The 9,393-nt window shown below is 40.1% G+C and overlaps 1 protein-coding gene across 1 annotated transcript in view; it reads right to left on the reverse strand.

Moving 5' to 3' along the window:
- The window catches only part of LOC112942337 (dual specificity protein phosphatase 16-like), a gene marked incomplete at its 3' end in the record, with an annotated part of 52,732 nt that overhangs the window by 21,177 nt on the left and 22,162 nt on the right, over positions 1-9,393 (reverse strand). Inside the window, exon 2 of the mRNA XM_026033242.1 lies at positions 3,197-3,268. The remainder of the gene's footprint in view (positions 1-3,196; positions 3,269-9,393) is intronic.

Genomic DNA, 9,393 nt, shown 5'->3' on the forward strand with positions numbered 1-9,393 from the left:
TTTTAAAGAATCAAAACAATCAAAACCCTATCTAACTAAATGTTTGCATGCCATCTTCCAGGCAAACAAATCTGGATTCTTTAGTATTTATGATACCACAGAACTACATATTCTTTCTTCCCCTCAAGGATCCTTGCCTCATTCCACAAATGACTTGGATGTAAAAGAAAAGACAACCACATAATGGAGAATCTGGTACCTAAGTACCAAATCATACCTGTTTGATTCCTCATTCAAAAATAATTCACATTTTGTATACAACCTTAATTTCTACTTCTACCAACTCGAGTCCAAGCTCTTCCCTTATATTATAGGAGGATCTTTATTTTAGAGTTCTCAGACTTCAGCTCATATTATAGAAGTTACTTTTGAAGAAATAAATCTGACAGGAATACATGTTAAAAGCCCTCAGAATTATGCTCCAGTTCTTCTTAGCTTATGGGACGAGCAGTTTCTAGAAGGTTTGCTGCAATCTCTGAAAGATCTCTAGCTCACGTAGGAAAATAACCTTGAAGTTGAACCTTGGTGCCATAAACACGAAGCAATTTTCCTTACAATGTCACTAATGGCTGCTTTGTCAGGTTCCTTAAAGCAAGGCTCCCACACCCATCCCTGCTACATGGCAAAATGCCAGAAATATTTTACAGCATCTGAACATCAGAAGGCCTCAAGGGAGACTTTTGGACACCCATCTAGAGACATCTGAAAAAGAAATGGTTTTTAAAATCATGCATTCTTCCACTTGCTGAACAGGCAAACACATGCACATACAAGAAATAAATAAATAAAAAATAATACAGACAACCACTATCCTCTGTGCAATCTGTTTGATGTTTCATAGAGTGGACAACAGTGAAAGAAGGAAAAAAAAAAAAGAGAGCAGTCCCAAGAGCTGAATCAAAACACAGACTGTAGCTGCTAAACTGCAGTATGCATGTGACTTGGCACATCATCTCCTTCAAAGAACTATTTGGCTCTGGTATACAGAGCCGGGAGCTGCCAGTGGTTCAGTAGCTGTGCCACTATCAGCACTAGTCCCCACCACCATAGCTACATGTGGTCCTCACCAACAAACTCCTGCAACAGATGAGAACTCGTAACTTCGGAACCAGAATTTTTTCTGTGATCTCTGTAAGATGCTCCACACTAGCCCCCTTACTCCACTCAATACCTACCTAAAACGTTCCTTCAGCAGCCTCAGAAAGATTTGAAATAAAAGCCATCCAAAGTTACTGTAGACTGTCTGACAATCAAGAAGACAGAATGCTAATCCCTGCCTTAGCTTGCCTCAGTAATGATAGCATATGCTTATAGAGTGTATGCAAAATACAATTTGTATTAAGTAAGAAAAGGCAAAATTTTCCCTGGATTCAGCAAGAAAATAAATTCCAGAGGCCAAAACAGTAAAGTGTAAAATCTGCAAAGAAAAGTTGACCATGTTACAAGAAGCTTCGATCTTACATGCTGCTATGCAGACCACAGAGGGTAAAATTACAAATGCCTCTCATTTAGAAGATCACAGAATGGTTGAGGCTGGAAGGGACCTCTAGAGATCATCTAGTCCAACCTTCCTGCTCCAGCAGGGACACCCAGAGCATGGGGCACAGGGCGGGTTTGGAGACCTCCAGAGAAGGAGACTCCACAGCCTCCCTGAGCAGCCTGTTCCAGGGCCCTGTCACTCTTACAGTGAAGAAGTTCTTCCTCACATGGAGATGGAACTGCCTCTGTTGTCTTTTTTTTGTAAATTTATATGCATTATCCCTTGTCCTGTCACTGCCCACCACTGAGAAAAAGTTTGGGCCCATCCTCCCTATATTCTCCCCTCAGGTATTTGTACATAAGATGTACATTTGTACATAAGATGATACAAGACTCAGGTTCATTTTCTTTAGACTAGGAAAGGGAGGGTGTTTCCTGGCTTTTCCAGTGACTCATGTAGTGTCATCATTCTCACAAGGACATCATTTCCTCAAGTCAGGTAGAGGGTGGCAGAGCAGACTTCCCTCCTCCTCCCCTGGCTCTCCTGTGCTTTTCTGTATGACCACACTGCCTGCCTGCTCCTTCCTGTCCTGTTTTCAGTGTATCTGCATTCTAGACCTACATATGCAGTCAGAACAGAGCAGTGTTGTTTTCTCTGCTCTGCAAAACTAAGTTTCATACATTTCAGATTAGACATTGTACGTTCATTATAAAGGCAAGTGTAATCTATCGGAGGACAGAGTGGAGGAAATGAGGCAGAGTCTACCGTTCAGCAACCTGCTGTACTTCATTCTGCTTGACTAATTACTTCTTAATTTTGATTACTTATTCTAAAGAAAAGTCCAAGACACTAAGAGAACTATGACATGCAGGGATAAGGTCAGAAAAAAAAAAAAATCTGATCAGTCTTCAACAAACAAACTGCAGAAATACAGCTCTGGTTTAGATTAAGCACTTTATTTACTTCTACATCTATTTCTCACCATGCATTTGATCACCACACAGATAGCTGGGATAGGCAAAAATTGATAGTTTCCTTCTAGACAACAGTCTGATACCGTTTACTGTAACAAATAATGATACCAGAAAAAACAGATAATCTGATCACATACCAGATAACCTAATCTCCTGCCCAAAAGACATTGTGTCCTACTCAATATACCCCTCTGTGTTCAATGGTCTTGCAAATCTCGCTTGTGCACCATTACTAACTCCAAGCAATGAGACAGGTCATCCTCACTTGCACTTTCCAAGAAGCCAACCTGTTTGACACTCACTGTGGAATAATAAAGGTTAATTATGTATTATAGCAAACAAACCTGATTGCTACAATGTGAGCTCATGGGAAGTTTTAGAATATGCTGTTGATACATTACATCACTCTATAATAGCTCCCACACAGATTATTCTGGGACTCCCTTCTCCACCCAATGTACAAGAATTTACATTTGAAAGTATTATTTTTTATTATAGATTCTCAGTATATCACTCTATGTGACATGTATAATGAATGCTTACCTAATCCATTTGAAAAAAAAAAAGGAAAAAAAAAATTGCAGTTTCCTAGTGCTGGGAACACTGGGAACCATGAAGAGCTGCAATGGATTTTTAAAGATCATTCTCTCCATATGATCTCTAAATCAAAGCAATGGAAAAATCTGAGTACTTTTCATGTTAACTCATTATTGGTTCATATCAAAAATAATTACTCACCTACATTTAAGTCAACCTCTAAATAGGCTGAATAGAAGAGTGTGGTCCACATATAGAGGCCAGGAGAAGGAAATACCTAAATACAGGGAGAAAAAAAGAAAAACAAAAAAGGAAAAGAAACATTACAAGTCAAAAAAAAAAAAAAAACAAAAAAAAAAAAACCAGAAGATGGGGTTTACGCTTTCAGTGTAGTTATTTGGAGTAAAACTTCCCCAAACATATGAAAAGCCATCTGAGAAAAGATTTATAAATCACAGCATTCAATCAAGTGGAAGGGGTCAGAAAAAAAAAGGCCCATTTGCTAAAAGACAAGAAAAAAATACAGCAAGTATTTTCCCACTCAACTTTAGAAATATTTAAGACAAAAATAAAAAGAAAAAAACAAACAGAAGAAGCTGAAGACTCAAGAGAAAAAAAGAAAAAACAAACCACTCACATGCACAGTGGCCTTGAGACCCATCTCCCTCCTGATGGAAGGCTAATCTTTAACTAACATTTACAGATGAAGTATGCGTGAATTTAAGCAAACCTGACCTCACACGTTCTTTTGAGTATCTATTGATAGGGGAGTCAGCCAAAAGTTAGTCCACTTACGGCTGCATTTGAAGTGGGCAAAGGCTGATGAAACAGCACATTTTGGGTAACTGATCCCACATTCGCCCAGACTGAAAATAAACCTTAGCCAATACTGGAATCGCACATTACGAATCACTGCATGTAGTCATACCTCTACAGTCCCTACCCAAAGCACTACGTTGCCGCATGAACAGACTAAATTATTATTTTCATACAAGGAAGTAAAAACAAGCACATTAGTGTCAATTCCAAGCTGCTCCCTGGGCAGTTAAGCAAGATTCAAGTCATCACTATCAAGAGATGACAACCCTGCTTAGTCACTGTAACACAAGTCACCGTCACCGCCGAGCCGGGCCAGGCCCACATGACGCAACCCAGGCAAGGCCGAGGGCATCAAAGTGGGAAGAGCCGCTCCGAGGAGGGCAGAGCGTAGCATAGAAGCCAGTGAACAGGCTCAAAACTGACCTCATCTCACAACGGGGGGAAACAAAAAAGAAAAAAAAAAGAAAAAAAAAAAGAGAATTACTTTGCTGTCTTTGCGTAACAACTTTAAAATCCTTGCAAACATAAGCAGCCCAACACTTGGCTAGAGAGGTTCAGGTATATAACTGAGGGGTTTTCTACCCAGTCTGCACTCACTGAGATGGACACACGGAGTGGGGCCCACAGCCATTTTGCCCAAGTCCCCATTTTGCCATTAGGGGGAACTCATTCCGAAGATCAGACAAGATAAAAAAAACACCTATTTCATTTCAACGTATTTTACTGGAAAAAGATTTCATTTTTTGAGCAAGATCCACTCGCTATCGAAGACTGAGCTGCTACAAATTCAGCCATAAGCAGTAAGCACATTTGGAAATTCCCTGGCAACACTGCTAAAGGAGCAGACATTTCCTGTAATTTTCGGAAACATTTTATATCTCCCCTCCTCCTTTTTAGCCTTGGTGCTAAAAAGGCTAACGGAGGAGAGAAACAGGATACCATATTACAATTAGCTGAAATATGAATGAGCCACCCAAGTTTAAAGTGGAAACTTCAGCACTTCATGCTTGGGAGAAGGAAGAACGGGAGTGGGGTGGGCAGGAGTCTTCCATCATTAACAGCAGGGATTTTTTTTTTTTTGCTGACTTAAAATAAATATACATCCTTTCAATTACAGCAAATTACAAAAGGATATAAAATTTTCCCCTGACTTCTGGTAAATAAGCACTCCTCCAGGCCTTATTTAAATACCTTTCGATTTTCCCGTTCTCCAGAATTTGAAATGGAAGCCTCATTCTTTTTGCTCTTGCTTAAGGGCCTTCCCTAGGCTGCAACAAAAGGAACCAACCAGCCTGGTCACAGGCTGCGCCCTCCCTCAGCTGCACATAGCAGTGCCATAGCAAACAAGCACGAAGCTAAGGGGAGACTGAACTTTCAAGCATGACAGCACCCCTCCTTTCCCCAAAGTTTCATCCCATGAGGTATCTGGCACATTCCTCCCCAGGTGCAGGGCCCTGCACTCATCCTTGTTGAACCTCGTGAGGTTCCTCTCTGCCCAACTCTCCAACATGACAAGGTCCCTTTGAATGGCAGCACAGCCAGCTGGCGTGTCGGCCACTCCACCCAGCTTGGTATTGTTGAGCAGCACTGGGTCCATCTTTTTGCTAAGAAACTGAGTAAAATTAGGAGAGCTCTGAAGAGAAATGCTAAGTAAGCAGTAAGCACAGCAATTCTATCAGTCTGTGTTAGTTCTTTAAAAAGCCTTCCATGAAGAACTGAAAAAAAAAAATTTTTTTGACCTTTAGGGTATAAGTAGTGGTTAGCCTTTAAAGCTATCTTTTAAAGCTAAAGTCTCCAGTGACCGACTTTGTTAGAGGGATTCTAAGAGAGGTGATCAAATAATACGGGCCTGTAAATAAAGGATCCAAAAACATTCCCCACAACAAAGCAACCTTAATCTGTTTTATAATCACTGTACAATGAAAATACAAGGAGGAATCTGAAGTCTTCATACAACTAGTATGCATTAAATGCGTCGTAATGGTATTTTATATGGGAACAAATCAGAATAGCTGCTGGGCAAGGCCAGAGTATATTTCTTGCATCAGACTTTTAAAATGATTCTTGCCTAAAATTATATCAGATGACTAAAGATCACAGGGAGCCGATCTCCCTTAAGGACAGAGATATGCAAACTGCTTCCATGGTCAGCGGCGGGTTAAAATGCAATGGTTTTTCACCCATTTGAGGAAATGACACGAGTTCTCCCGGAAGGCAACAAGTACATTCAACCCGTTCTCATCAGGGCATGAGAAAGTTTGGAAGGAATTTTTTTTTTTTTAAACTGTCAACATTAATACTTTGTTTCTTCCTGCTTGTGCCTGAAAATACAGTGCCGAACTGCACTGCGTACGCATCCTGTCAGCTGTATGGAGAAAAATCTAGATTTCTTTTAAACTTAAAAGTTTTTAAACTTTTAAAAAACTTACTCAGTAAGCATTAATTATACATGCTGCCAAACTCATTCAATAAAAACCTCTGCAAGTTCAAAGGCAAGTTAATATTTTAAGTATTGCATACTGTATAGTGATAAAAGCACATAAGAGATTCTTAAGAGATCTGTCATAGCAGTTACCCTCTCAGCCTTCCACAGGGATCAGAAAGGATGCTGGGTCCAGTAAGTCACCTAAATACAAATGTAAGCTCATTCCTACTCAGCAAAATATTTAAGTTTAACGGTGTTTTCCCATAAATGACATTCATGCAACAAGTTAATGGTAGTAAATGGTACAAAATGCTGAATTAACAGTGACAGCATAGCTTGTCTATTTTAGGAGGTGAGGGTGAGGGGAGGAGAGGGAAATGCAGGGTCTACAGCTCCCAATCACCATGCTGGAATAATTCAAGATGTCAGCTGAAACCCGACATCTGCAATAATCCTGCTAAAAAGCAATCCCATTCTGAGGTGTACAGAGAAAGAAGGGGTGATGACTACGTCATGGAGGAACTGCTGACCTGCACACAAGTCTTGGTCAAGAGGTAAGTATCTGGCCCAGAAGCCGATCCTGGACAAGGACACAAACCTCTCACTATGACACACACGCACTAAGATGAGATAGTTCAGACACTCGGAAGAGAGAACGTTTTCACAGGTAGTTTCTAGCCACAAAGGTCATTCTTACAACCTGCTTCGTACTTCAGATGTTTTCAGATTTTCATTTCATTGACGTGACAGTACTAGCATGGATTCAGTTCGGCAACAGCAGCTCAAGTCATGGTAGCCCACCAAGCTATACTCCACTTAGTATGCTCTGGCACGTCTTTCCCAAAGGATGCTAAGTGTTTCTTTGAATTTGAACCATGTTATACAAGATCAAGAGTAGTGCCAAAGCCACATTTCTAGAATGATAACTACACAACTGAAAAGAGAAGCCATATATATCTTTACAACAGAAGGAAAGAGCAGAGAGTAAACTTATACATCCCAGCTGTGCCTCTTACATCACTATAAATATTACCATTTAAGTAAAGGAAGAGTGACGTAACCACAAAATATACTAATCCCTCTTAAAAGCAACTGACAAGACATGACCACCACTATGTTCAGTTTGAAAGAGTTTAAAGGAATCAGGATGTTAAAACATTTCAATCACAAGAGCTTTCAACAGAGCAGTGGATTCTACAGTTGTTATTTGATGGGCCCTAGTCACAGGCCAGGGTCTTCAGGAATTTTTTTGTAGCATCCTCGTTGGGCTTCTAGAGCATTTTGAAAAGGAGAGAACAACAAAAAACTAATTGCCTGAGTTCATTTGTATTATACTGTTTGAAGTGTGCAGTTCCAAATATACCTATAAACAAGATTTTATACTTCTCCATTTTATTAAATGCTCATTTACATAGTCCTTTAAATAATAACTGAAAAAGCACCGATTTCTTTCAAAGTAATCTCAATTTCAAAGAGTTCAATAAATTTCTGCAAAAACTGAAGAAACATATCAATACAAAAACCTAGCAGAAGTAAACAAGTAATAAATGCTTAGGAAACAATATGTGAGCTCTATACTCCAAGATCCATTTATTTCTTAGGTATTCAGCAACGGAAGCAACAGTTGTCTACAAACATAAATACTTCTGTAAGTAACTCCCTTTTAGCTTTACAATAAATTTTGCTATAAATAAATTCCTATTGAAACTGCTGGCAAGTGTTTCAGGATTTCCACAGACTTCCAGTTATATTAAGAGTCATATATGTGAGAAGCACATATGAATGAGTTAGGTTCTGGTGTGCAATCGTACGTTTTTACCTCCAGGAAACTGATTCTGAAGGATGAAGGTATACGATGGGTGGTCTTTAATCACTTCCTTCATTTGAAGATGGAGGTCAGAGCGGAGAAAGAGCCAAGGAAGGAAGTCTGTAGCACCCCCCTCTGCTTACCCCTCAACACACACACTTTCCTGAACAGCTCCCGAGACATTCTGGCATGTTAACTTGCAGTTTAAATTAAGTATTAAGGCTGGGATGGAAATAAACAGCTCGCACAAGCAACACGCCATGCTATTAAGTTTTTAACAGCAACTTAAAAATTAGGTCAGCCTAATTTGTGGCTGATACTTTGTTCTTTCACTCCTATGAACTCACGATGATGTCAGTCTCGTGTTCCAACATGCCACATTTAGCGGCGCTGGCTTCCTGAGAGACTCCTGGAGCCTTCCTTTGTGCTCGGGGCCTCCGCCAGGCTCTGAGCTCACGCTGCACTGACTCAGGCATGGCACTCCAGCTTCAAGGGAGTTGCACTGGCTTCCTGTCAAACCCTGCCTGTGCTTTAAAAATTAAAAATTACTCACTAGAAGTTTAAGAACATGTGGTGCTATTCAAGTTATCTTCTTGGGCTTCAGCTTCTTCAGACAACAGCCAAAAGGGCTGTTTGTTGCAAGGTCTGGGAAATGGGGGCTTTGAATGACTTCAACCCATCTTTTCCCATTAGCCTGATTTAAAGAAATCCTAAAAGTCCTTGTATTCTACCTGACCTTGGTTAACCTCTGATGGTGTAAAACATCCGACTGAACTAGAACTTCATGCAGAAATGCTTCTAACACAATCTCCCCTCAAAAAAAACAAGCTAATCAAACTGTGTAACTTCGGAGGTTAAGGAAAGATTTCTTTGCAGACTTCAGACACAGAACTTGCAGTTTCTTAAAAACATTAGCAATAGTGGCAACTTATTGGATACAAAGATATTGAGACAGTAAGTTTGGCCAGACAAAAACCTTCAAATGAGCCTTGGATCCTGCAGTAAGCTTCTGCAAGCATCTTTAAGTAGACTCAAGTCAAATAGGTGTTTGAAGCAAATAGGTGTTTGAACCAACATTGTTGCTTGTTCTGCCTGAGCAGTAAAATAAACTGAAAAAGACAAAGAATTTTTAAAACCAATTTCTAATCCCTTCCATTCACTCCCTCAGGGAACAGTAAGATGCCATGATAGGCACCAAAGCCAAGGGCACAGACATAGCTGGTGGACAGATTTGTGGCCAATGGAGACTCATTTCAGCAGTCACCTACCTCTCCTCTACCATTCCCTTCCTCATGCTCACACATGTAGCTGCTCCCTAACATCAGGGAAGAGAAAAAAAAAAAAAAAAAAA

This window comes from Nothoprocta perdicaria, unplaced genomic scaffold (assembly GCF_003342845.1).
Source record: "Nothoprocta perdicaria isolate Ctin4 unplaced genomic scaffold, notPer1 scaffold_126, whole genome shotgun sequence".
Lineage (NCBI taxonomy): Eukaryota > Metazoa > Chordata > Aves > Tinamiformes > Tinamidae > Nothoprocta > Nothoprocta perdicaria.